Source organism: Apium graveolens, chromosome 6 (assembly GCF_009905375.1).
Source record: "Apium graveolens cultivar Ventura chromosome 6, ASM990537v1, whole genome shotgun sequence".
In the NCBI taxonomy this organism is placed as follows: domain Eukaryota; kingdom Viridiplantae; phylum Streptophyta; class Magnoliopsida; order Apiales; family Apiaceae; genus Apium; species Apium graveolens.
This window is the reverse complement of record NC_133652.1, coordinates 42,472,261-42,498,350: the sequence shown is the minus strand read 5'-3', so window position 1 is coordinate 42,498,350 and position 26,090 is coordinate 42,472,261. Positions and strand designations below refer to the sequence as shown.

Here is a 26,090-nt window from a genome sequence, read left to right as displayed (position 1 = left end):
TATTTTGAAGTGTCAAAGATGAAAATAAATTATGTTTGTTCCTTTTTCAAAGAATAAATCTATTTTTGTCCTATTTTAATGATAAATAAATAAATAAATAAATAAATAAATATATATATATATATATTTATATATATATAGGGGAATGATCAAATACAAACTAAAATTAAAATAGAAACTAGGAACCAATTTAAGTCATTGTATCTACCTAATCTGGTCCCCCTAAATCACCCCACCCAACTACTATGCACCCTCCCACACCCAATTTCAGCTTTTTCCCTCCGTTTTTAATTTGATTTTTCCCGTTAAACCGTAAGTTTTTTTTTAAAATCCGATTTTACTGTATTTTTCGACATCTCTCAACGATCGATTTACATACCATATGTGTTATATTTCGAATTTATTTTTTTTAAAAATTATTTGATTTCTAGTTTCTATTCTAAATTGGTTTTATTGGAGTAACCCATTTATATATAAATGAAAGTAGACATTGATTCAATATTCAAAACAAAATCCAAAAGTAAAACCCAATTCAATTTCTATTGGGTCCAAGTTAAAATAAAAATGAAAGTAGACATTGTTTCAATATCCAAAACAAATTTAAGCCAAATTCAATTTTAATTGGTAAAGCCCAATTAGGGTTTTATTTCTTATGTAAATTCATGGTTGTAAAAGTCGGTAATTAGTACTAATCCGTTTAATTTCTGATTAGGGATTAATTGACAAATCAAAAATTAATCGGAGAGATTAATCGAAACAAAAATCGGATATATATAAATATTTTAATAATATTTAATAAATTTATCTTATTTATTATGAAATATATAATTTAAAAATAATTTATAAATATTAATCGGATTTCAAAAAATAAATTTATCAAATATTTTTTAAGAATTAATTGGAGATTTTTTTTAAAAATGGGGAATTTTTTATAAATAGAAAAGCAGCGGAGATAGAAGATACAAGAAAGCAGAGATCAATTAACTGTTAACTCTCCGACGATGAGTAGGGATATCTCCAATGACTTGCTTAGAAACACAATTGAATCGATTAAAACTTGATGTCTCTTTCATTCCCAAACAACAACAACAAAGGTACCTTTCTTTTTATGGTTTATTTGTACATTAGTTTAATCTTTGTTTTATGGTCTATGTATGTGCATATGTCTACTTGTAAGTTTAATCTCTTTTTATGGTCTATTATGTGCATCAGTTGTACCTGTATATCAGTTTCTTTTTTTGTTTTTTTTCTTCGGATCTGCAATTGATATATAATCATTAATGGGTTTAGAGATCAAATTCCCTTTTGACCACTTTCCTGATTTAATCTCTGGTATATACGATATCTTTTTTAGAGAGTACACCCTTTCCTCACTTTGTCTTGGTCATATATAGTATAGATACGTGTAGCAATAAGTTTGGGCAGTGACTGAACAAAAACTAGGTGTTATGTATATTTAGGATGTGTTAGTGGCAGGCTTTACATAGCTATGTGGATAATGAGACGTGGCCCCGATAAATGTTATTATAATTAATTGACACCGAGCAGTAGGTTACTATGGACTATGGTTAGATGCCCCTGAAAGAGCATGGGGAAAGCAATCTAGCAATGGGAACATGGTTGTCACTAGTCAGAGCAGTCGGTGAGGAATGGTCGACTGGGAAGCTCGAAATGGTTTTTGTAGCTCTTTCAGGTGACTGGGAATCGACTCGTCGACTAGAAGCCCCAGTTAAACGACTGGTTTATGAATTAAAAAAAATGTTGTCCAGCAGCCTAGTTTCAGAAGAGGCCCATTAACAAATAACCTAGTATCCTTAAAATAAAAGCCCAGTACATCAATGACTTACACACTCTACACTCTACACACACGAATATGTATATATATACACACAAACATGTATACACTAATTAACTGTGTTCTAACTTATTTAAGCACTTGCACTTAATTATTTACTTATTTATTCACAGTTACACACTATTCTAGTGGCAGGTGCTGCTGATGAATATCAACTAATGATCATGCTTATGACCAGTTTAATATTCTTGTGGCTTTATCTTCTTAGGTTTAAGATTTCCAATGCATATATATAAGATTAAAAGGAAAAAAATGGTTTATTGGAAGTTAGAATACACACACATATATATATATATATTATATCTATAATTTTATACATTGTCGACTAGTCTCGACTTGCCGGACACCCTGGTCGACTCGACTTACCAACGTAAAAAACCAAGAATGGGGACGAGTCTTGACTACAGGAGCATTTATTAATTTTATTCTGCACATTGATGCTAGATCATAGTTGACAGAATAAATATCCGTTAGAATAATATAAGATCCTGAAAATGGTCATTCTCCAACACCTTAAGGTTTTAGATGAGTTGGTTACTCACATGGTATCAGAGCTTAGGCTGTCGGGAGAACTAAGGTTCGATTCCCAGTCACCCCCAATATTCTCACAATTTATTGTGGACACTAAATGCAATTAATACCCCAAAGATGGGTGCCGGTGTTCCACTTTTCGACCCATAAATGGGCTTTCGAGTGAGGGGGATTGTTAAATATATGATCCAATTGGGGCCTTTCTCTGACACCTTAAAATTTTAGATGAGCTCGTTACTCAACGGTATTTAACCATTAACTTGTCGTTCGACCATAGAGGGTTCAATTCCTAGTAATAGATGGCATGAATTATGCTACTAGGTAACAAACAAAACTTCTCCATACCTTGTTCTTTGACAAATGATCAGAAACGCCTTTTATATAACGAACACGTGTTTTGGTAAATAACTGAGATGAATATGAGATTATTAAATCACATTATTTCCTTGTAGAAGGAAGAGATCATTTAGAGAGAGAAATGAAGTTCAGTAATGAACTATAGGTCGAGGAATCGAGAAATGAAGTTCAGTAAGCAGATTGTAAATCCAGATTACTTCACATAGAGCATTTACCATGCTTCGATATTCTGCTTCAGCGGAAGAGCGAGCTACAGCATTTTGCTTCTTGCATTTCCAGGAGAGAAGAGAGTCTCCTAACATCACACAGTAACCTGAGATTGATCTGCGAGTCATAGGACAGACAGCCCAGTCTGCATCAGTAAATACCTTGAGTTTGAGAGGACTGGATGCAGACAAGAATAAACCTTGTCCTGGTGCATTTTTAATATATCGAATTAATTTCATTGCTGCAGATTGATGAACATCAGTTGGTCTGGCCAAGAATTGACTAAGAATATGAACTGGGTAACTAATATCAGGCCGAGTGATTGTCAAGTAGATTAACTGACCAACTAGACGTCTATAAAACATAGCAGCATGAGAATCAAGAGCTATACAAGAGTCATTAGTTAAATGCAGTTGAGACTCCATAGTGATAGCACTAGGTTTTGCATCTTGAAGACCTGTACTATTCAAGAGATTCAAGGCATGTTTTCCCTGATGAAGACATATACCTCTTGAACTTCTGGAAACCTCAAGGCCAAGAAAATATTTCAGAGTGCCTAAATCCTTCATCTTGAATTTACTGGCAATAAAGTCTTTTACCCTGATAATCTGACTTGGAGAGGAGCCTAAGATTATATCATCTACATAGACTAATAACATGATAAAACTTTCAGAGGTATGAAGATAAAACAAATAATTATCACATTTTGACTGAGTGAAGCCATAGTTAAGAACAGCAGCAGCAAACTTATCAAACCATTCCATGGGAGCTTGTCTAAGACCATATAAGGATTTTATAAGTTTGCAAACAGGATTAGTCCCTTGAAATGAGGAAGGTATAGGTATACCAGGAGGTATTGTCATATATACTTCTTCATGCAATTCCTCATTCAAGAAGGCATTATTTATATCTAGTTGATGCAAGTCCCATTTCTGAATAACAGCAAGAGATAAGAGAAGTCTGATAGAAGTCATCTTTGCAACTGGTGCAAAGGTCTGAAAATAATCCAAGCCATAAGTTTGAGTGAAAACCTTGGCAACTAATCTTGCTTTATATCTATCCAAGGTTCCATCAGCTTTGTATTTAAGTTTGTATAACATTTACATCCAACAACTTGTTTATCAGAAGGTAGAGATGTTATAATCCAAGTATTATTTGCTTCTAGTGCATTGATTTCATCTTGCATTGATTTACACCAGTTAGGGTCCTGAATAGCTTGATGAAAATATTTAGGTTCCACAAGAGTGACACTGGTGGAGGCTACAATATTAGGTGACTTGGTAAGAATAGGTGGAAGACAAGTATAATCAGAAAACTTGCTAGGAACTGTTCTAGTTCTGATAGGTCTGGATGAAAGATGACAGTTTTGATTATTGTCTATAGTAATGGAGTTGTGAGATTCTGAAGGATCAGACTGAATATTCTCAGATGTAGAACTTTCAGAGATAGAAGTAGTAATGATCTCTGCAGAGGAGTCAAATATAGTAGGAGGAGAAGAATTCTTCTTATTTATAGGAATAAGAGTATCTGTAAATGAAAGTTCTCGTGGAAACATCAAATGAGAGACAGTTGATGGTTGATTCACAAATGGAAATGTGGACTCATAAAAACATACATCTCTAGAAGTAAAATGTTGACCAGTTTTGAGATTAAGTAATTTATAACCCTTCTGATGAACAACATATCCAACAAACACACACTTATGAGCTCTGGAGGTAAATTTATCTTTTTTAAGTGACAGAGTTGAGGCATAGTATAGACAACCAAAGATCTTAAGATGACTGTATGAAGGGGGTTTATTGAATAATACCTCATATGGTGATTTATTTTTCAGAACAGATGAAGGAGTCCTGTTGATTAGATATGTAGCAGTTAGTAAGCAGTCTCCCCACAAGTGAATTGGCACATTTGATTGAAACCTTAAAGCCCTAGCAACAGACAACAAGTGCTTATGCTTCCTCGCAGCTCTACCATTCTGCTGAGGGGTTTCAACACAAGAGTGTTGATGTATAATTTCATGAGAGTCAAACAAAGCATTAATCTCTTTGTTGAAATTTTTTGTACCATTATTAGGTCTAACAATTTTCACTGTGGTATGAAACTGATTCTCAACAAATGCAAGAAATTTCTGAAACAGGGATAACACTTGAGATTTATTAGACAGCAGATATGTCCAGGTACATCTAGAGCAATCATCTACTATTGTCAAGAATGCATTACGAGTAGAGTAAGTCTTGTGTCTGTAGGGACCCCACAGATCACAGTGTAGAAGATCAAATGGTTTATCAGCATGACTAGTGCTATTAGGAAAATAAGATCTGCTATGTTTTGCATAATGACAGACATCACAGGGAAGGAGTTTATTTGTATTAGCAGGAATAGCTATACTAGAAATGTTTTTAAGAACATGAGTTGGAGAGTGTCCAAGTCTTGCGTGCCACAGTTGACAGTCCTCAAGTTGAGCAGCAGAACAGATAGTTGATTTTTGAGATTCTTGATTGAGAGTAGCAGAGATAACATGACTGAGATTCTTTTGATTAGGTAGAATGAGTTTGTAGAGAGAACCCTGCATCCTACCAATCCCCATCACCTTCTTCTGCAAACAATCCTGTATAATGCATTTATTTGATCGAAATTGCACATCACAGTTTAAGGTAGATGTGAGTTTACTGACTGATATCAGGTTAAACTGAAATATTGGAACCAGTAGAACATCATACAGCACAATTTCAGGTGTCAAGTGAACTGTTCCTTTCAGTTTCACCTTTGTTTGATAACCATTTGGTAAGCAAATATCAATATCACATTTAGTGATCTTAGTAAGAAGATTATGATAGCAAGTAATATGATCAGTAGCCCCAAAGTCAATGATCCAGTCATTAGAATTATGATTGTTAATTGCACAAATTGATGTCATATAGGCACAAGTATGAAACAGAGACATGTTACCTGATTGAGGTATTTCACTGTTAGAAGCAGTTGAGTTATTCTGATTCAGAATTTGCAGTAATTGCTGATATTGTGAGCTTGTCAGTGTTGTGTTTGAACCTTAATCATTTGTCTGAGAGTTACTCTCTGTATCTGCAGCTTTAGAGTACTCAGCATTGTTCACATTTGGAGTTGTAGCCAATTGAGCCACCATTTTTCCCACATTTGCATTTGTTTTTCTAGGAGGGAAACCAATTAAATGGAAACATCTATCTCGAGTGTGATTAGTACCATGACAGTAGGTACATTCTAAATTGTTCTTCCTTCCATCATTGAAACTTCTCTTGAAGTCCTGTCCACCAGTAAACTTTTGACTACCAGCAAATTTCTGATTCTTGAAATTGCTACCAACAGTCCTATTCATTAATACTACAGACTCAACAGTTGGTTGTGCCATAGACATATGACTTCTCTGTCTTTCTTCTTGTTAAAGTAGAGCCAACACTTGAGTAAGTTTGGGCATAGGGTTCATCATGAGTAATTGACCTCTAATGTTAGTATACAATTCATTCAACCCCATCAAGAACTGAGTTACTTTCATTAACTCATCATATTGCTCATTTTGAGCCTTTGCTTTGCAAGTACACAAACATATACACTTAGGTATATTAGAAACATTAACAAAATCATCCCACAACATCTTGAACTTTGTATAGTATGTGGAAACAGACATAGTTTCTTGATGAAGAGCACTCATGGTTTGCTTCAGTTCGAATATTCTAGGTCCATTACTCTGAGTATACCTGGTGTGAATATCATTCCACACATCTACAACAAGTGGAATGAACACCAAGCTAGATCTTATTTCAGGAACAATTGAGTTCAAAATCCAGGTGATTATCATATCGTTACATCTCTGCCAGTGATCAAAGTACTTAGAGTATTCTGAAGGTATCTTGAATTTTCCAGTAACAAATCCTAATTTATTCTTAGCTGACAGAGCCAAAGACATAGATCTCTTCCATTCATTGAAGTTTTCACCATTAAAAACAGTACTCACAAGAATCAAACCTGGATGATCAGATGGATGAAGATACAGCGGATGACTCGTTTCCAAAGATATAGAATGAAATTCATCTTCCAGATTAGTCTCCTCAGTTTGATATGTTGCTTCTTCAGTTTGATGATCATTATCTTCAATTCTCGCCATAGATGACGTTTTCTTGCAATCAGTTACTCAATATATATGAATAACAGTTTGAGTTTGTTGAAAAACACAAATCAAGACACAGTTCAACTAGTATTAATAGCTAATAAGAGAGATTATATAGGTGTTTTATGATTTATATGAAGATGACGAAGCTTGTATGAAGCTTTAATGGTGGAATCATATGTAACTGAATTGATTGATACAAGTGAAGAAGATGAGTTTGTTATAGAGAGAGAAAGTATGCTCTGATACCATTTACCATTTAGAGAGAGAAATGATTGAGTGAAAACTGTTAATTCTTATTTTACAACTGAATGATATCAACTGTATTTATACAGACAACTCAAAAGAAAGGAAAAGACTAAAGTACCCATCTGATCTAACTCACTAATTACTCTATGAGCCAAAACAGACTAAGCTAAATTTCAGAATATGAACTATGTACAAAGTTAACTATCTTGAATAAGCTTAATAGATCATATGTAAAAAAGAGACTAGAAACTAAAACAAGGTGCCACTAGCGAGTCTATTTTAGGTTTAAGGAATCCTATTTATACTAGAGACAAGATAAGATTACATACCACAATGTAAAATTTGAGAATCTTAGTGTTGAAAGTTGAGATTGGGTTATGCTTGACGACAATATCTTGTTATTACATAGTGCAGTTTTTACACTTCAATTTCTAGATCACATCAACTAGAGGAAGAAAACAAGGGCACTTGACATGAACTACATATTCACCATTTTGACTAACAGAACTGTTTTAGTGCAAGATAGTGCAAGACTGTCCACGATCAGCTCCACCCTATAGAAAACAAAACTAGATAAAATCAGCAGCAGCATCATATCATTTTAGATGAAAGTATTTTGAAGTCCTTGTCTATAAAGAAAGAGAGAATAATTAATTGTCAGTCTGTTATGGTAAAGAATCTTATCTTAAAATACCATTGTCGTGATTATTGGTACACTATTTAGATGTAGAAAGATAGTCCCTGTATAAAACATATTTAAGGAGATGTGCAGTTTTTTTGACAGAAACACCTTCTGCGTCATTAATCACAGAGTGTCTTGGGCTGACATGCCTGCTGATGTACTGTTCATCATCTTTGGACTCCTTCGAGATATTAACAATCATAGCTTTCTTGATCTTTATCAGTGTCTTGCTGTTTGTCGTACATGGTGATGTGTTGCTAAATAAATATGGAAAAATCATATCTTGCCGACAACTCCATGGTTGCTCCAGGGAGAAAGAGAGAAAGATAAAATAGTTTTCAACACTAATCCATACAAGTGGCATAAACGTATCCGTCTTGATAGAAATGATGAAGAATCATGTTTTTCTTTTGATTTCAGTTCTTATAAGATGAAAATATATTCTTCATATGATGGATGGTTAATTCTAGGCACCTCTGTGTACCAACCATTGCTTTATAATCCCGTCACAAAACTTCTTCTCGAGCTTCCACCTCTGCCAAAGAATATACTGCTCGGTTCCCATATGAAATTTGTGTCATCCACAACTATGCCTACTGATCCTAACTGCATTATTTGTCTCAAGTTCTCGAAGAAACGAGAACTTCTTAACAATTTTGGTACTACCCTTCTCTTTTGTAGACCAGCCTTGTCATCATCAATCATCATGGCTCAGATTTGATGAAGATGTCGAAGACATTATGTTTTGTGGTGAACAGTTTTACACCATTGCTGCAAGCGGAGCACTCTTTGTTTACAATGACGATATCATATATGGCAAACCGACCCCTACACAAGCTGGACATGGAAGAAGATGAAGATAGGAGGTGAAATATGCGGTATTGATTCGCGTTCAGTGATGGATGCTTACTGTTTCTTTTATCTTGTGGAATCAAAGACCGGAGAAATGTTGATGATTAAGAGGATGTTTGGACGAAGAAGCTACACTACCATATCTTTTTGCATTTTCAAGTTGAAGTACTGGAGTGACACTGTTAATGGTCATTCTAACTACTACTATTGGGATGAGACAAGCAGCCTCCCTGGGAAAGAAGCCCTATTATTGGGATGGAATGATTGTAGCTCGATATCAATGGATGAGCACAATGCATACAAATCCAACTGCATATATTTCTATGTCGAGGATATGTTCGGCAAGGTTGTGGCTTATGGGATGTATGATTTGAAAAGTCATTCAATCCTTAGAAAATCTGAAGAGTCAGATATATATAATTCTAGATTCTTTAGTCCATCTAAACTCTCCAATCTTTAATTGTGATTTTATTTATAATTTCTGTAGAAAACAGGCAGTTCAGACTTTGTTAGTTTGGTTTTATTGGAGGAAAGTATCGTTTACCTTGCGATTTCTCTTTATGTTAGAATACTTAATATTTAGATTTTCTTATATATAATAGCTTAACAACCCGTGTGTGGCGCGGGTCAGTCTATTGCGATGGATCATTGAACTAAGGTGTTGAAGCCTCCTTCCTTGTATCGCGTTGGACATGTTTTTCCATTTGAGATGTTGAGACCAAGTCTCAGTATATGTGAATACTGTTGGCTAAGAACCGCCCTAAGAATATTACAATAAAATGGGTGCCTGCTTACATTTATTAGAATTGTACTCGTTAATTTTTTTCCCCTTTTTAGTGTATTGTATTGTAAGCTAGCTTTCCTTTTGTTGGTTGATAACTAGCATTTCGCGTCACTCCTAACCGTAGTTTTATTTTGTCTGGTCTCTAAATTGGCAGGAGATTTTATCCAGCGACTGGTTTCCGAGAGAACTCTGGGTTCGTTCATAATAATAATATTTTTGATCATGTGGTTTAAGGTTTGAAACTAACCAGAAATTAAGATTATTGAAATCGACCCAATCTCTAGTGTATGTATGTTGTGAATGGAGAATCGGGTTCAGTAGTGTGAGTGATTTTGAAGATTGTGAGAGAATGAAAGGCATAAATCTGAAAGAAGCTGCAAATGATGACAAATCACATAGCAATGCTAGGTAAATATCAGACCTCGTTGTTCAATAATAGGAGTGATTCTTCTATTTCTCAAATGGTTTAGGTTATGTATTTTAAATGTTTAAGAGTTGTTTCAAAGGTCTGATGTTAAGGTCAAACTGTTACGACACTAATATTGAGGCCGAATTTTGTTTTTTATGATATTTATTGTGATGATTAAACTTCTTCTGGTTGATAGCTTGCAATTTCTACTTAATGAATGATATAAGTTGGGAATATTTGCAGCTTCGTTCATGGGAACAGTGATAGCTGAGGACGTGGAGGTGTAACAGTGGAAGTGACAGCAGTGGGCTTGGGAAGGGGTGAGATGGTTTTGTTGGCGGATTTTTCAGGCATGGACAGACTACTATAATTCTACTAATCTTAGCTCTTCAGAAGCGGCAATATCAAGAGTTGGTAGTATCCTGGTTAACATAGAAGGATGTCCCAAGAAAATGGGAGAACCGAATTTCGACAGATACCTTTTAACATTATTAGAGCCAGTGCTACTACGGTTATGTGTAGTGCTTGTTTTACCTTGTTTATTGCTATCAGTTGCAGTTTGCGCTGGATTATTGGCCGAGGTATTAATGCTGGGTTGTGTTGTAGCAGAGCGAATCGTCTTTTGGTGGTTTTGACAGCATTAGAGTCTCTACTTTCTGTAGACCAGGGTTCCTTGCAGAAGTTCATGATATGCACATAATTCGAGTATGAGAACAGAGGTGATAACTGAAGTACTATTCACCAGTATTGCATAGACATCTTTTTTTGTGTGTGGAATAGTTAGGCTTATATGCCATACAAAGGGCAACCAATTCTGATGATTTGTTTGCATCTTTTTACATAAGAAAAAACATGTTTAAACATTTTTTAATTTTTTGTGCAAAACTAAGGGTGTTCCCGGAAACAAATTCTTTAGCAGCTGTTGGCTTCCGCTACATATGGTGTCCTTTTTGTTTTCTTATATTGTTGAGTTCGACCCAGAATGATACCAAAATAATATATTGGGTTGGAGTCTTGGAGATGCTATGTAAATCTGCCAAGAAAAGAAGATTGCATAAAATGCTTATAAGAATGGCCATTTACATTAAAATTCCTGAAGTTTAATATATATGACTTTGCATGACATAGCTGTTAAAGTCTCATACTCAGGGTACTGTATTTTTTCTTTATATGTTGGCTATTTTATTGTGTTATTCGAGTACCACACTAGGTTTTTCGCATCAAAGTCCCCGGTAAATGTTCCCTAAGCAATTGTTGGTAAATGATTATGAATTGCAATTTTTTACAGTGTGTACTTTTTGCTGCTGCTGCTGCTATGCAAGTGCCAGAGTAAGAAGATCAAATAATATCTGGGGTGAATTTGTAAAAATTCTTTATGTAATCTAATCTAAGTTTTTTCTACTATTTATGTTTGTGCCTTTTTGCTAGATTGTATTGTAATGTGGTTTTCTTTTTAGGTTGATTTTGTGGGAATATAATAATGTCACTTGCATCTCGTGTCATTCCTACCAGTAGATTTACATAATGATATTCTCTTCAATGATAGAGGATTTCATGCAAGAACTGATTTTCGGAAGAACTTTAGGTTCTTTTATAAGGATAATTCTTTGCCACCATCAGGTGTGAGATTTATCACAAACCGGAAATTGAGATTATTGAAGTCGAGAAAAATTCAAAGACTTTGTAAATGGAGAGATCGGTTCTACCACGTTGCTGCAGCCTGCAAGCTTTCATGCAGCTTCAAGTTTTGACGATAATATAGGTGATTCCAAAGATCGTGGAAGAGTTGAAGGTGAGGAGGAAGCTATAAATGTTGATGGATCAGATACTAGTACTGCAGGGTAAGTTTTTTTTTTCCCGGTAACCCGTAACCGCTACCCTTCAGGTGCGCACTGGGTAAACCCTACGAGCTCACGAAATAGCCTGCAAACCACGTGAACCAAGATAGATAAACTGCATTTAAGCGACATGCTCTAACTCTGGAGACATAATCATAAATTCTCCTCTCGTGGGATTCGAACTTGGGACAAGAGGATAGTTATCCTCTCTTTAACCAACTAAGCAAACCCTTGCGGGCCAGGGTAAGCTTTAGACTCTCTTTAACCAACTGAGCCAACCCTTGCGGGTCAGGGTAAGCTTTAGACTTCAATCTTTTAGGGAAGAGTATTACTCCGTCTGTTTTTTTTATTTGTCGGTTTGACTTTTGCACACATTTCAATGTGTTTTGACCGGCTAATTAAAATTATTATTTATAAAATTTTCTTTTTGTAAATAAAAGTAGAAAACTTATATTTTAATTCACAAAAAAATATATTTTAAAATCATATTTCAAAATAGCCGGTTAAACCACATTAAAATATGTGCAAAAGTCAAAGCGACAAATAAAAAAAACAGAGAGTGTAATTTTTTAAATATTTTCCAAACGGTTTATTAGGGTCTTGTTTTGTTAGAGTATATTGAACAGGGGAATATATTTTGTTAGCACCTGAAATTCTGTAGCCGGTACCTAATACAAAACTGAATGTATGCCTAAAATGTAGTATGTCTAGGTAGATATTGTTATCAACAATTTGTGTAAAAAACAAATATATGTATAGGTGTGTGTGCGCAAAATATATAATCGAATAAAAGAAAAGAACGGAGACAGGAAGCGTATTGCGAAAGATATAAAAACCCGAGTCTAGTGCGAAACTGTTTACTTAAAGTTTATTAGCCCTCACAGTATTGTGCGGGCAAAAAGCCTCCCATTACAGTGGTGACGCCGAAGGTCGACACTCTCAGCGAGTTTGAAAACGAGTAAGAAACTATTACGGGTTAGAGGGTAGGTTTTTAGGAACGACTGTGTGTTTGTGTGTTTAACCCTTACGCACTTTAGGTGTTTATATAGGGAGGAAAAACTTGTGCGCTATACAATTACCATAATTAATTAAAACGCGTTAATTAATTAGGTCGGTAGGTCGGTGATTAATTAATTATAATTAATTAATTAATTCGACCGACACAAAAATAAAACGTAAGTCAATTTATTTTAGCCCAGGCCTAGCGGAAAATAAAAATTAGCAAAACTAGTCCGGCGTTATTTGGGCCAATTGATCAGCATGGTTGGTTGATTCAAAACTCAATAGGTTTATCAGGTGGGCTTTTAATGTCTTGGGATGAGTTATGTTTTCAGAATATTGGGATGGCTTCATGCAGGAACTGGTTAATGGATTCACTTTAGAAGTATAGTCTCTGGGGAATCATTTCATGTGTTAAATGTGTGTGGTCCTTTGGGTTTGCATTTTAAGAGGAAGTTATGGGTAGAACTCTCAGCTGTTTTGAATATTGTTGGTACTGACATGGTCTGTATAGTGGGAGATTTTAATAGCATCAAGGATAATAGTGAAAGTGCCAATTGCACCTATAGGAGGTTGGATATGCAAGGTTTTGGTTCATATATTAAGGATAATAATTTGTGTGATATTGGTTTGGTCAATAATGAATTCACTTGATTCGGTCCTTATGGAAAATATAGCAAGTTGTATAGGTTTTTGGTGAATGATAATTGGTATTCAGTTGGCTGTTGGGAAGGTTGTGCTCTTAATATGATGGTTTATGACCATAAACCTATAATGTTGTCTACTAAGTAAGGTAAAGGGAGTCCAATACCTTTTAGGATTTTTAATTGGTGGTTAACAGATGATGGGGTTAGGAAAGAGATGGAAAATTTTTGGCATCAATTCAAGGATTCTGACTCAAGAGTTAACTTTCAGGTGCTGCTGAAGCAATTTAGGTTGGGATTGAAGCAGTGGTGTAGAGATTCTAAAGACAGTCTAGACATGCAGATTAAAGAGTTAAATTCAAAATTGACATATTTTGATAAGAACAATGTTCGGGGTGATGAGGTGTTAAAGTGTTCCTGGGATTTGGCTTTGTGTTTTAGGAAAAGGGATTCTATGTTAAAACAAAAAGCAAGAATTCAATGGAATTTGCAAGGGAATAAAAATACTAAATTCTTACATAAGGTAATTCAGAAAAGGAAATGTAGGAATAGGATTGAGAATATAGTAGTAGAAGATAAGTTGGTGAGTGATTCTGAGGAAATTAGAACTACCTTTTTTTTAATACTTCAAAGGTATTTATAATAAGGGGAAATTGGAGGTTTGTCAATTGGATTCTTTACTCTGCTCAAGGCCGAAGGCTAAGGAGGTGGATCTGTTAGAGCAAGTTTTTTGCATGGAGGAATTGGAATTTGCTTTGAAATCTTTTAGTAATGATAAGGCCCCAGGTCCAGATGGTATAAATATGAGATATATCAAGGAGTTTTGGGTCTATCTTAAAGATAAAATTCTTGAAGGGTTCATTTTCTTTGCTGAGTTAGGAGTGCTCCCTCGGGGGTGTAATTGATAAGTGGCATTTTATACCACTTAAAACGTCCTATTGTTAATATTAAAGTTGGTTTTAATGAAAAATATTAGTTTTTTAAATTCAACGTATATATGTATGGGAAAATGTTAGTTTTTTATTTACACTACTGTTAACAAAGTAAAATTAAGTTATATGTATGTGTGTTTGTTAGCATGTAAATTATTGTATGTTACATCTCTTAGTAAATTATGATGGTTTCAATTATTTATATGCTAAATATCTGATTTATGTACATGTATAATCATTATTAACATCTAGTGAGATAATTGATTACTTAAATAACATGCATTTATAATTATTCAAAAATTAAAATTATGTAATAAATAAATTGCTATAATTTATATATGGTATTCACATTATCACCGACAAACAATCCATATACTTTTTCACGCAACCATCAATCATGGTTGTAACATAAAAATGAATTATATATTTTTAAGACTTATTATTGATATTCATGATTTTTTTCAAGAATTCGAAAGAAAAATTGTATTTATATCGTTATTAAAACCGTTTTTAAGTTTCTTTCATTACGACTCTAATATTTCTTCATATAATAATTTGATAACATTTTATACTATTCTTCTAATATTAAAAATTCTCAGTTCAATAAAATTTTATAAATATCAGTTGAACTGGTTAATTTCTTCAAATTATTGAAAAATATATGTTTTTCCTTAAATACTATAAATTGCATTGAATCAAATGCTACAATATATAGTATAGATAAAACTTTTATTTGAATAATTCAAAATATTAAAATAATTTAAAATATTTATTCAATATTATCTTGATCAATGAATATTGCTGCTCTAAAAGAATTATTTTTAAAAAGCTAGTTTTTTCAAAGTGAAAAATGAAAAATAAATCGATTTAATATATCATCGTAGTTTTAACAAATCTAGTGAGATCTCATTTCAAATTTCAAATATTCTTAAAATTGGGACAAATCCCAAAAATAATAATGCCTTACCAGTGAAGTTTGTAATTTTAATATAAATAATCAATTGACTTGATCCTATAAAGACCCCGAACACATTAATTTATATTAACATAAGATATTAAAAAAATTCACATTATTGGTAAAATATTATCGCCGAGCTTGTAATTTAAATTTACTAAACGTAGAATGTGACGATATTTTTCGGTCGGGTCATGTAGTATAATTTCGAATATTTTTTTGATAATGGACCAAGTTCTAAAATGCATTGACTCATTATAATTCGAACTTATCTAAATATGTAATACCAATATAGATTATTTATATATAAGCTATTCTATTTTCAATATTATTTAAAAATTATATATGTACATTTTAATTACTTTTTATAATAAAAAATATGTTAAAAATATATGAGATATATTTTCAAACTAAAAAATGATTAATAAATAAGATAATAATACATTTATGTATCATGCCTAATTTTATATCTGGAATTCAATTCTTTAAAATTAACTGTACAAATATTCAACTAACTATCTTTTTTTTTTGCGGAATTCAAGTAAGTATTTTTAAAGTTAAATAAAATATTTATTTAGCACACTTACATATGTGTATGATAAAAAGCACATGTGGCAATACGATGTAGTGGTAAGAAGTTGTATAGCTGAATGAAATAATTTGAGTTCAATTCCCACAAAACACATCTGTTATATAAATATTAAAAATTTGGGTAATTTAGTCTTTTCAATAAGACTTTTTAATCTCATAAGAAATTATACCTTTGTTCTCCTATTATATCCAGAAAAGATGCCGAAATAGCTATTCATTAATGTTCATGTTATGATACGCATGAGGTAAGTGCATATTATGATTAGAAATGGGGTAAATGCGCTCCCCCCTGCTTCATCTAATAGACATTATGATTATCATATCTATCACCAAACATTACATAATTACTATATAAGTTTTTCGTTGCCTTCAAAATATAAATAAGATTTAATATCTATAATTCACATTGGTTCAAAAACACAAAAAGAATTCAAGTAGGTGAATTTTTTTTAAATCCCTTTACAATGTAATCTTATAAGAATGATAACTTCTTCATCAAGTGTGAGTAACTTAAAAACAGGAGCATCACACTATAATATTCCAATTTTGATAGAATTATTAAGGGAAAAATATTGGTTTAATGTTTCAAATGTCTATCAACTTTCTAAATAAAGGTTGCATTTCTTGGGGATTTTTTGTTTTGAACTAAGGATTGATTTCGAGGTGAAAAATGAATTCGATTTTTTTGATGTAGATATCGGGACCTCAAATATGAATTCTAAATTATTATGATTATGAGATTATTAATTTATTATTATTATTGTAATATGAAAATGCCTATTAATAATATAGATTTATAGAGATCAACACTACGAGGTTCTTTAAGGAAAATATATTTATAGAATTAAGACTACAGGGTTCTTGATGGAAATAAGAATTTTCATCAGAATTGATTGTTATGGTCAAGTTCCGGAGGAAGTTAAATTATAATTATAATAATAATATTAAAAAAGTCATAAGATCATTTTTATTAAAAAAAATTGCATTGTCTTGTGTGTAATAATATAAAAGGACCTACTTTGAAAAAAAGAAGGAAGCAATAGTAGTTATCCCGAGACTAGGATGCCTAGTGGCAGATCACGTAGTATTTTAAACACCGTCATAAATACCGTCCTAGCATTACCACTGAACTCCACGGAAGTTTTAACTTGTCTCAATACTTGAATAGGATGCCTAGGGCGAGGATATATGGATAGGGAACTACGAAGCGGAACCCTTACACTCATAGCGATCAGATCATGTGTAAGACTTTCAGATTCTTCACGTCGAAATGCCCATTCTCGGCGTACACCAGCAAAGTACTCCACTGGATCGCTTACCCTAAGACTACGGTAATCGTCATCTCTTTCTTGTAGCAACCACTTGTGATTTGTGGACGATGACATCGTAGTACTGTTTGGATGAAATATGTGTGAGGGTATAAAATTTATATAGTGTAAGTAGCTGAGTGATAATGAAAAGCTAATAAGGCTAACAGTTGTGGATGAGAAATTAATATGATCCCGTGAGTACACAGTAGAAACCACATGCAAGCAATTTCAATAATTTTGCGATAAAATACTGAAAAGGTCCATGTGGAAGTCAAATCATATTAATGAAATACACAGGAAAATATAACAATTTGATAAAAGGTTTCACTTTTTGCAGATGAAATCTCATTGCATTTAATTGTATCAGTGTCAAGTCATTTCGTGTTTTTATGATATACAGATGAAAGCCTGAAATTAGGCCAGAAGTCACATGTAAACTTATCACATTAATATCTTGAATCTCCTATTAAAGCCACATGTTTGGCTTATAAATATATCATTCCATGTAACCCAAAACCACAACAATCTCTCATATTGAAGTAAAATCTTAGAAATGGATAAGGGGAAAAAAATTGCAACCTCTACAACACTGTTCTCAGGTACTCATCTGAAGAAGCAAAATGAAGTTTCTAAGAAGAAATTGATTGAAGAAAAAAGGCTAAGAAGCGAGCCGTGTACGAACAAGAGGATTTCATGAGAAGGATGCGAAGGATGAAGGTTAGAGAAGAGATAAAGGATAAAGACTGGGTCCCAAATAGTGATGAGTTCTATGGATTTGGACTGGTGAACTTTCAATTGATAGACGCCTTCACAGAAGAATGGGATAAACTTGAGAAGTCTTATAAAGACTGTTTCATTACTAAGGAGGAATTTATTCGTGGGAAGGAAGGAATCCATGATAAGTACCATCGAATGCAGGAGGAGATGATTGAAAGAGAAGATGCTGAAATAGCACAGTATGTTGCAGATGCGGAAGAGGCTCATTAATTAAGGGAAATCGAAGATGCCAAGAAACGCGAGGAAGAGGAGCTTGCGGATTGAGAGTACGATGAGTATTATGTTAACCTTGCGGACCCATGAAAAACTGTAGCGTTGATGGTGGTCATGTTGTCATTGTGTTTCCATTTCATTTTGTCTGTTTTCAATGATGTATGATTTAGTTTTCTGTTATCGCCGTGTAACGTTATTTGCAGAATGTGAAAGTTTTAATTTCTTTAAGTTTGAACTTTTTGAATATTATTTACGAAACACTTTGAAAAGTGATACCGTGGACGTAAGTGACTAGATTATGGCATAAGAAAAATAATAAGTCTGAAAGTGACCAGAACTAATAAAAATAAGTCTGAACTGAAAGTGTAACTCATTTCTCTTCAATTAATATACAACATCAACTTTCAAACAACATCCTACTTAGATAATAAACAAAGATGAAAGGCCACTTCATTTTATCTATTTTTTAGTATAAAATAATTATTGCACTGTCAAATCAAAAACTATTGTACCTCATAACTGAAGTAGACATGCCTGTAACATTCACATGCTTCTTGATTTTCATACTGCTTTGAAACACATATAATTGATTTGTCAAATTATATAGTTTCTACAACTTTTGCTGCATTTGACAAGACTACTCATTTACTTTGTTGCATACTGCATGTGGCTACCTAGCAGTGGCATGCCCTTCCAAATTTTGCTGCATTTGACAAGATTACTCATTTACTTTGTTGCATACTGCATGTGGCTACCTAGCAGTGGCATGCCCTTCCAAATTTTGCTGCATTTTATAAAATATTTTTCTTTTGTTAGTGCACTATCCTATGTATAGGAAGTTAGTACTACTGTAGTATTCTGGGAGATCAAGTAGTATTATAATATTTTCTTAATTAAAAAATTTGTAATAAAGGGTGATGTGAGCCATGTCTTCCAGAGAAAGAATTAGCATATCTATGTGAAATAATATTACTAAAATTATAACTTCACGAAAATCTTGGAGATAGAGTTAGAAGTGTCCTTGGAAAACCATGAAGAAATTATAAAACGCGTTGTTGATGAGTCTTGTATAGATAGTATAAGGAATGTTAAGATGTTAGACGAAGAGATATAGAGCTACTATATAAAGTTGTGATTATCATGATTTATGAATGTAAATGTGAACACAAAAATATGCCATGTTGATGCACTACAACAAAGAAGTATGAAGAAGCGATCAATGTATGTAAGATCAGGCAGTTAATTAACTAATGTATGATATAAATCTCATTTAGTAAGAAAGAATCTTGTGTAGGGGCCAAAAGTGTGGTTGGGATGATCGCTATGTTTGAAAGTATAGATTTTGTTGTTGGTGTTTCGATAATTTAAAAGATAAAACAAGTGGCACTGATGGTTATTGTGTCAGAAAGGTTAAGATAGAATATGAAGGCTAGGTTTAGATAAATTGTCCGAGGACCTGCGAAATATTACTTATGGATTAGAGCAACCGACTAGATAAATGTTAAGGTTGTATAGTCCAACAACCACCCTTATTCAAGTATTGAGACAAGTTAAAACTTCCGTGGAGTTCAGTGGTAATGCTAGGACGGTATTTATGACGGTGTTTAAAATTGGGGACAGACCTAAAGGAAATCAACTGGGAACTAGCGACGCCTGAGATACTAACTCACTGTGAATGCAGGAGTAGTTTGCTTCTCGCAGGCTAGAGAAATTCTGCTGCAAGGACTTTGCCCTGTTTAGAGCAAAATAGACCACAATACATGCTTTTACGTATCAGAGCTTCAGTTTGACATGGTTCTATAGGTCTTTAATAGGTACACATCAAGGAGGAAACTCTCAACTCGTTATAAGTAATTACATGCATGTTATTAACTTTTATTAGAGTCTTCTTTTTATAGGTCTGATACATTAGAAGATTTTAATGTCTAGAAGCAGAGTATGTATACCTTTACTTGCAAGTAAGCTTATGAATTTGAGGATGAGATCTCTTCAAGGAGCGAATAATGTAACAATCTAGAAGTTCAAGTGCAAGGATCTATATATGTACAACAATAATAATAATAATAGTAATAATAATAATAATAATAATAATAATAACAATAATAACAATAATAATAATAATATAATTTATTAAGTGTTGTGTAATGAATAAAGAATATGTATACCTGTCACGGTTGGTTTTGGGGTTTAATGGATCTAATAATTATAGAAATTTTAGTCACCTAATAGCAGAATTTTATAAATTGCATATTCATTCTGGTGGGCTATCAAAATATGGGATTATTAAAAAGGTAACTGAAGGATTTAAAATGGATATATTTGGTTGGATTGATAAGAAAGATTATGGATGTGTCCTTATGAATGGGTTTCCTAAATTATACTAGAGATTGGCAAGATGGCTGAATTTGAACAAAATGACTGTAGTATAACTATTGCAGCTACCAACTATACACTGTAGTATATATTCTATTATGGTTCAATTTAAGGTTGGGAGTTGGGACAACATCATGGTCAAATAAGTAGGTCAGGATTTTGGCCAATGAAGGCAAGATAGTTTACATATTGAATTAACTTTGGACTTTGGGAGGAAGGAATTTTAAAGGGGGAAAAAATGAAAATAGAAATAATGTAAATACTACTTGTAACAAAAATTATACATGCCATCTGACTGCAATTTTTTGAAAATGTAGTGGTTGATAAGACAACATTGAAGCTCAGTAGTGACATGATTATGATAATTAAATGTAAAACATTAAAGTTTCTAGAGATAGTACTTTATTAGTTACAGAGTCCTCTAATAGAGGGATCGTACTGTTATATATGTGTTGTCATTCATAAATATGGGAAGAGAAATTTTTTTAAATTTGTGTGAATGATCATAAGAATCAGAAGACGACATTGGTTTCTGTTTTGAAAGATAAAGATGACTTAAAGCTCAAGGTGCTGTGAGCAAGTTCTTTATGCTTAGTTCCTGAGTTGGATATTAAATAATTCTTACAAGTCTGGATTAAGTTTTTGGTCACTAGATAGGTCTGATATTGGATGTTGGATAGTACGCGGATGTTTTGCCTGCATGAATCTTAGACTAATTAAATTATGAGAATATAACGAAGGGGCAGCTCTACAACATGTTCCAAAGGATATAATTTAACTTGGAAGAATGCTGTTCCAATCTTATTTAATTCCACTCCACAAAAATTTAATTCTATCATCTTTGTAAAAATCTTGATTTGTGGTTCTTTCTAGATTTTAATTGTGTACACAAAATAACCCTTTCATTTGATGTACAGTGTTTTAGGTTGGGAGCTACATTGATCAAGTTGTGAGCGGGCATATATGGAAATATGATCGGGTACTTTGGAGGGGTGCAATGGACTCTTCAATTTGCGTATACTTGGTCATTGTACCCGACACATTCTTTTTTCAGGATTTTTATGCATGGAATGTGGGCGGACCCTGTACTGTTTGAGAGCATTTGAAACTCCACTTCACTTCAACTGGTGCACATCCAGAAACCAGGGAGCACAGAGTACCTTCAACGAATTTTATACATTTGCATATCCTGAAAATTTGGCAATCTAAAATATGTTGTTTAATATAATTAGTTGGAGGCTGGAGGACTGAATAGTGACCCGAGTTTGACAGAGTATACAGACGGTAAAGTGGGCAGAAATAAAGTTAATTTTTGGGGGGGTCATTAGAGAAGATACCAGAGGGATGAGGATTCTACCCGGAATTCAAGAAAAGTAGACTGCAACTTTAAGGAGACGTGGAGAAGGGAATATTTATTTGGCAATAGTTCCTGTTGAGCGATTTAGTAGTTATAATGCAGTTTAGGTTTTATATTTTATGATGCAGCAATAGGATATTTGATTATTTTTTATGATGCAGTGTAGGGGTATATGTACATGAACAATTTTTTTTTGTTGAAACAAGAGATGCTATTGAGCGGACTATTTGAAATTTTCAATTCCTAAATCCGCTGCCTTTCTCCCAGAAGCGGGACGGCCGTGTTGGTTCATGATGGATTAACGTGAGATTCTATTGGTCACACATACTTTTAAAACATATGAATACTGATTTAATTAGTTTCCAATGGTAGCCATGTTGCGTACTGGATACTCGATAGGACCCTGCCATTACCATACACTTGACTTGGTTGTTAACTTCCATTAGCCACATGTAGGTGCCAATATCAAAACCATTTAAACACTAAGTTTTAAGATTATACAGTAGTCAACCTAACAACAAACCAGCACATGTTCTTCATGTACACAGTGAAGTACCAAAAGTTCTAAGAGCTACTTGATGGAAAAGCCAATTGCTTCAAACATTATTATCCATCATTAAACATCTTCCGTAAATACTAAATAGACATTAAACTGTGCATGCACGCTTATATATATAGATTCAAGACATGCATACTTGTATCAAGATGCAAGCATATGATAACTTGCGAAATCATGCCCTGTGACAACCATTTAAATGTTATCTCATTCAATAAACAAACATCCCAAAAAAAATATAAAAAATTGTAACTTACAAATGCCACAAACACAATTCAGTGTTTATTTCATAGTTCTTACAAATATATATATTAACATTCTTGCTATTTGTCCTTCAAGATGAGCACATCTTAAATATCAGATCCATATCAGTTTTTGCTTTGATAAATCTTCTCTTGCATTGACCATGTATCTGACTGTGAGTTGTGATACCTTCCCAATCAAAAAAGCATGCCATGCTATTATAAGATACTGGTGAAAAACATTTTAGTAGAATCAAAAGAGAAAAATAAATTGAGGATATGGGAGATGTACTAGACTGATAAATGGCTGTTACAAAAAATAGGGGTTGCAACCTTTGAAAAAATGACAAAAATAGCCGATTTTTAAAAAATTTTAACAAAAATATCCATTCTGGAAAAAATGGCCAATTTTAGCCGATTGAATACTCCACTGTCATTTGGGTATCCCAATTTGTATAGGATACTCCACTGACAGTTGGATATTTCATATATAGGATACTCCACTGACAGTTGGGTATCTCATAAAAAGTAAATACTCCACTGACAGTTGGGTATCCCATCGGCCAAAATTGGCCAACTTTTTAAAAATTGGTCATTTTTGTTAATTTTATATAAAAATAGGCTAAATTTTTCCTTCACCCGCAAGCTTTTTGGTGAATAAAACATTAGGTCAAGGGCCCGGCTAACGCGTAAAATATTCTCTTACTGAAATTATCTAGCTAATTAAAATTGTTGCCTGCTTGGTCCAGACAGCAGGTCAAGAAATTGTTCTTAGTATTCACCTAAGCAAATCAATGTGGATGACTAACCAACTGGTTTTCATCTAAACAAACATGTCACGTTTACTAATTAAGTGGAATATTGGCGTAACCCCTAAACCATTTAGCGACTAATCCAACCTTAAAAAGCAACAATATATTTAAAAATAAAAAACAGAACCAAGCAGTGTTTTTTTACACTTTTACCTGGACTTTGCATAGCTTAGAGCATCCCCCTACGCCTCTCATAATCGCTGACTGTCAGCGTCAGAGCATGTCTTCTCCCGTCATTCCTCGGGACTTGACATCCTATTGTTGCTTCAATCCTCTGTTTTCTTGCCATGAATCCTGCTTACGCTCCTTGAGCACCACGAAAATTTTGCAACATAGTTAATGAAATCGGTAGTTCAAAATTATGCAATATATTTGACTCTGTTCCCTGATCGACAGGAGCATTTGTATCTACCAACTTCCTATCAAAGTTGGATTCAATGTCCCTTCCCTCTATATTTCTGTCCGGTTATATACACAAGAGATGCACACATTATGCCATAATTATAGCCTAACTATCTTATGAGTATCTGCTAATTACAGTAACTGATTATAGTCTAGTTACCTCCTAGAATATGCTAATTACTATCTCTAATTACAGCCTGATTATACTATCTAAACTGTTAATTACAGCTGATTTGCATCCCTGATTATAGTCAATGTATCTATCAATCATTATCCCCTGGATACAAACTATAATCCACTGACATCCCCCTCAAATTGATGCTGGTACATCCATAAGCATCAATTTGTCAATCAAGAATTGATGTCGAGGCCGAGAAAGTGCTTTCGTGAAAATATCCGCAGTTTGATGTATAGTTGAAATGTGAGGGATGGTAATTACACATTTGTCGTAAGCTTCCTGAATCGAATGACAATCCACTTCGATGTGTTTTGTACATTCATGAAATACGGGATTTGCAGTGATCTGAATATCACTTGTATTATCAACATAAAGAGGAGTGGAACAAAGTTGAGGAAAACCAAGTTCACCTAATAACCCACGAAGCCACGTTATCTCTGAGCAAGCAGCAGACATAGCACGATACTCAGACTCTGTGGAAGACTTGGAAACTCTATCTTGTTTCTTACTCTTCCAAGAAATGAGGGTTGTCCCTAAAAACATGCACCATCCAGTAACCGAGCGACGAGTATCAACACATCCAGCCCAATCAGCATCACTATATCCGGTTAACTGTAAAGAAGGATCTGTGGAATATAATAACCCATGTGAAGAAGTGCCTTTTAGATATCGAATAATACGATGGACAGCGGAAAGATGAAGATGACGAGGAGCCTGCATGAATTGGCTAACTTGCTGTACCACAAAAGAAATGTCGGGGCGCGTAATTGTTAAGTAGTTCAAACTCCTAACAAGTTGTCGATACAATGATGGATCTGATAGAAGCTCTCCTTCATCTTTCAAAAGCTTGAGATTAACCTCCAAAGGAGTAAGAACAAAATTGCACGATTCAAGACCAGCCAAAGAAATCACATCTCTCGCGTATTTTTGCTAATTTAGAAGTATACCAGATGAAGTTGGATGAAGCTCAAGACCGAGAAAATATTTTAAAGAACCAAGATCTTTCATATGAAAGGATGTCTTGAGTTGTTGTTGCAATTCATGAATCAGGTCAGAATCTGATCCAGTAATCAAGATATCGTCAACATAAACTAGGATCAAGGCAATTCCATTAGAAGTCTTTCGTAGAAACAAAGAGGAATCATATTGACTTTGTACAAACTGAAAATCAAGCAAAGTGGATCGAAACTTATCAAACCATGTAAGTGATGCTTGTTTCAATCCGTATATGGACCCGCGGAGGCGACAAACATCTGATGAAGGTGTAATAAACATGCTAGGTGGTGGAGTCATGTATATTTCCTCTTTTAGATCACCGTGTAAGAACGCATTGTTCACATCCATTTGTCTCAAAGGCCAGCTTTTGGAAATAGCTACTTTTAAAATAGTTCGAACAGTAGTCATCTTGGCAACGGGGGCAAACGTTTTATCATAGTTTAATCCATATACTTAACGATTTCCAAGAGCTACAAGGCGAGCTTTATACCTATCAAGTGAGCCATCAGACATGTACTTTATCGAATACACCCATTTACATCCAATGGGTTTAATATTAGAAGGACAAGGAACAATGTCCCATGTATAATTCTCCTGGAGAGCCTGAATTTCCTCTTGTATGGCTTGCTTCCAACATTCTTGAGAAGCAGCTTGAGCATAAGTGTTAGGGATAAAAATAGTATTAAGAGTAGCATTAAGTGATGTGTGAGAAAAACCAAACCGGTCAGGTGACTTACTATTTCTAGAGGAACGTCGAGTAGCAACTTCGGAAGACATATTATGTGTGTCTAGTTGCACAGGTTCAGGTTCTTGATGTTTCTCACGAAGTGGCAAGCTTAGACGTCGTC

General features: G+C 33.9%; 1 long non-coding RNA gene across 3 annotated transcripts; it reads left to right on the top strand.

The window, feature by feature from the left end:
- Positions 1 to 954: 954 nt before the first annotated feature.
- LOC141666931 (uncharacterized) lies at positions 955 to 22,218 on the top strand. 3 transcript variants are annotated; one of them, XR_012552418.1, is made up of 4 exons: positions 955 to 1,094; positions 10,311 to 10,786; positions 11,356 to 11,908; positions 21,617 to 22,218. It is a non-coding gene; the product is annotated as an uncharacterized LOC141666931 (long non-coding RNA). The 3 variants fall into 3 exon arrangements; XR_012552419.1 differs by lacking the exon at positions 21,617 to 22,218 and having other exon boundaries at positions 11,356 to 14,538; XR_012552417.1 differs by lacking the exons at positions 11,356 to 11,908; positions 21,617 to 22,218 and having other exon boundaries at positions 10,311 to 10,985.
- Positions 22,219 to 26,090: the final 3,872 nt, after the last annotated feature.